Here is a 3,963-nt window from a genome sequence, read left to right as displayed (position 1 = left end):
AGAGCCGGAGGAGGTGGAGGGGTGGGGCACAGGCTTGATCTCATAACCCTGAATTCACAACCTGAGCTGAAACCAAGAGTTGGACACTCAACGGACGGAGCCACCCTCACTACTTGCTTTTTGTCTCTGTTAAGGCATGTGATGACAGTGCTTCTTAACTCCGGCAGTGATTGCTGAATCTGCTGCTAAGGCCCCAGCTGCACCCCAAAAGTCCCTAGCCTTTCTTGCTAAGGTGGGTTTAGGTAATAGAATTACCTAATTCTTGCTTGGTGATTGCTTTCAATTCCTTATTGGCCGAACAAGGAGGAGTCTCTGCCAAAGCAAATGCCTCCTGCTGTACCTGGATCAACACTTCCGGTATTGTAGCAAATACAATCAACACTTCCCGTACTGTAGCAAATACAAGATATTAACAAACAAGCCCCCTGGGCAAAACAGGTTGATGCCCTTTCAGGTACGTTCTTTGATTTACTTGACTCAACAAACACATACACCGAATACAACAGGATGCAATTTTAGAGCATAATTTCGGGTAAGATAGTGAAAACAATATTATTTTAAAATACTGAATGAAATTGAAAGAGTTCCCAAAATATTAAATGTGTACAATAATGAAAAGATTAATGAAGCTATAAGCTAGACATGGGGATATCGCGTTTGTCAATATTTTATAGAATTTACAAAAATGCACTGGAATATTTGCTTTACGAATTCATTTGCAGGTGGTGGAACCAAGCTATCTCAGGAAACAAACACTACACAGAACTTTAAAATAATCAAAACTTTCACCTTCTTTTTGAAAGGCAGCTCATTTAAGCCTACCCAGAGAAGCTCTCTGACGTAGAACTTTCTGAGAAAAAGTTTTCATTTACCATTCAAGGATAGATAGGTAGATAGATAGATAGATAGATAGATAGATAGATAGATAGATAGATAGAAAGAATACAGTAAAACTGATATTTCTGGTGTATAGTTTTTAAAGTGGTAATACATATATAGATCTGTGTATTAGCCACCAGAATTAGGACACAGAGCAGTTCCATCTCCCCCCAAAACACTCCTTCAGGCTGCCCCTTTGTAGTTACACACTCAAACCACCCAACCCTTGGCCACAGCTGATCTTTTCTTCATGGCTATCCTTTTGACTCTTGTCAAATACATTTTACTCAGCGTTTCCCACAAAAGTTCTTACCCTTCTAGGGAGATCCCAGAAATCTCTGACTCTCTGGATGAAGGGGGTAACATTAATCATCTCCTCGTGGATAGGTTCAGAGAGGAAAATGTATTGAAATAGATAAAGGAGGTTAAGATGATGTCATGATTCACCCTCCATGGGCACACACACAGGTGGCAAGATGAAATGGGAAGGACTAACCAAATATTGATACTAATTCCTTTCTCTTTCCCTAGCATATCTGCTGTCATCTTCTCAACTGATTTCTATCTCAAACCTCACTGGCAGAGGTGAAGTGGCCTTCCATGGAGGGCAGGGACCATAGTCTACATCATATCATTCAAAGATGCTGCTCTTATCACAAAGCAGGACAGACTCAAAAGAGGTTTATCTGATCAAAGTGATTTTCTTCCTGTCTTGGAATGATAAAAAGTTCAAGTTCTGGAGGAATATCGTTTTAGATGGAGGGAGGCATGGAGATTCTCATTTCTTCCCAAGGGTGGGTGAAGAAGAGAAAGGAAGGTAATGTAAGTGGGTACCTTGAAAAATATGGAGTTTCTGAGAGATGAAACAAATTTGCTATTTCTTGGATGTAGTTTGAGAGCAGAAACCTCAGAGATGCACCCCATACAGTGAGTTCTGGGCAAAGAGGAGAGATGAATAAATGGTACATTTAGACAAGATCTCAGTTCTCCCTGGCATTCCCTGTGGCTTGGGAAGAGCATTGAAGCAGTCCATACTCATCCCATGGCTCTAGGGTAAGCTGTGAAAATGAGCTTGGAGAGTGAGCTGATGACCATCTTAAGAGGCCACTTGACTAACAGAAAGTCACAGATTGAGGAGATGTGCATTACAGTGACACACGGGGACCTGGAGAAGGGAGCTGATGCCTCGCGAGCCCAGCACACCATATGGGTGACCACGGTGTCACCTGCAGGAGTCAGCTCCACAGAGCACTGATGCCATGGGATAATGAAAGGAAAAGGAATGCCACTCTCGCTGCCATGGGTGTGTGCATGATTATCCGGATGGACTTCTCCTTCCCAGACCTGTACCCCCTCCAGAAGAGGGTGTAGGAAACTCAGAGTCAAAATTTGAATTTGACTGAGACTGAATTAGTAATCCTGATAAATGTCTCCTTGAACTGAATTTTCCCCAAGACTATTTTTTCCGGAGGCAGATAAGTAGCTCCTTTGCTCCTCACTCAAGTCCTTGGCTGGAGATTTTAAACCAGTTACACAAATCTGGCATCAGATGGATTCATTTTGTATCTCAGAAACCAGCTTAAATTTAAAGACAGTATGTGGCAAGAGCGCTAACCTCTGACTCACACAACAATCCTGCTGACACACAAGAAAATCACTATTGCATTACCCATGAGGGCTCAGGTTTCCCAGTATTTCTTCCAGCACAAAACACATTTCTAAGATTCCATTTAAAATGCAGTACCAATTTCAGCACGTTTTAAATATCAAGTACGTATTGAATAAAGATCGGCTTTTAACTATATGAAGGGTTACATTGCTCATGAATTTTGTATTCCCCAAGGACAGTAAAAAGGCTGGGGATAGGGCCAGGACAGAGAGATGACTTCTATCTGCCTTTTTGTTCCCAGAGGAAAATGCTACCAAGTGGACCGTGCATTCATGGGAGCCCAGAGTGGGTGTTTTGGCATTCACAAAACAACGCTGGATAATGATGGGCCCCCTCATCCCTAATCCCCAGCTTTGAAAGAGTTTGCTAAGGAGCCCACACTCTTCAAGATCTTTTCTCAACCTTAAGAGAAAGAATCACTCGGGGAGCTTGTTAAACATGAAGACTCCCATCTAACTGTCCCAGGATTCTGCATTTCTTAACAAGCGTGCCCCACAATTTGAGTAGAGACCGCATGGAGGACTTGGTTAATGAGTTCTGGGCACTCAGCTTGAACAGCTTGGTCTGAAGACTTCTCAGTATGGGACCTCAATTACCGTCACCTTCCTGCACTGAACACACTCGACAGTCTTGGCAGGGCCCTGCTCCCCACGCTAGGCCTTCATCAGCACAATTAATCACTCCTATTCTTTGCAAATTCCCTCATCTGTCAGGATTTCCATGTTCTGACACCAAAGAACTACAGTCCTCAAATTGTTGGGGAAGTACTCTCCCATCCTGGTGCACACCTGCCATCTGGTGGTGAGAAGTTAACTCCGAGATAAGGGAAATATAAGCCATCAGTTCTTTCCACTTGCCTGCCCCCTTGCTACGCACCTCCCCCCCACCCTTGGTTAAAAACTCAGGAGTGTCTGCTCCGTGTATAAGTTAAAGACATGATGTTGCCACGTTGTGTCTTGGTGCCCTACCTGGCGGGATTGGAGAGTGGGCATTGCAGGGATTCATTCCAGTAATACCTCTGCTGCTGCGGTGAACCTGAAGGTCTGCCGGAGGTTATGTTCTCCTCCAAGTGGGTTTGAAGTCAGTGCCTACGGAACCAGCCTCCTGTCCGGGCTCTAGAGGAGCTGGGGCTTCTTGGGGCTGACGGCTAAGTTAGGGATGATCCGAGGCGAGGTTGGAGAAATCAGATCCCGTGCTCTGGAGCACTGTGATAGGGGAAGACATTCTACCGACGTTATTTACTAAGAAAGAGCAATTCATCCATGAAGATTCTTAATCAAGGGGTCGAGGGTTTACTTCTTCTCTTACATAGAAGCCACATGAACCTGAATGGACAAACTGGCACAAGCTTATGGTGTTTGCTTTTCCTGGCGGAGGGAGCACCATCGTTTTTGCACTTATTTGAATTGTGCATT

This window comes from Mirounga angustirostris, unplaced genomic scaffold, assembly GCF_029215605.1.
Source record: "Mirounga angustirostris isolate CCGP_5_RB_7025 unplaced genomic scaffold, mMirAng1.0.hap1 SCAF_7, whole genome shotgun sequence".
In the NCBI taxonomy this organism is placed as follows: domain Eukaryota; kingdom Metazoa; phylum Chordata; class Mammalia; order Carnivora; family Phocidae; genus Mirounga; species Mirounga angustirostris.
This window is presented reverse-complemented; position numbering follows the sequence as displayed.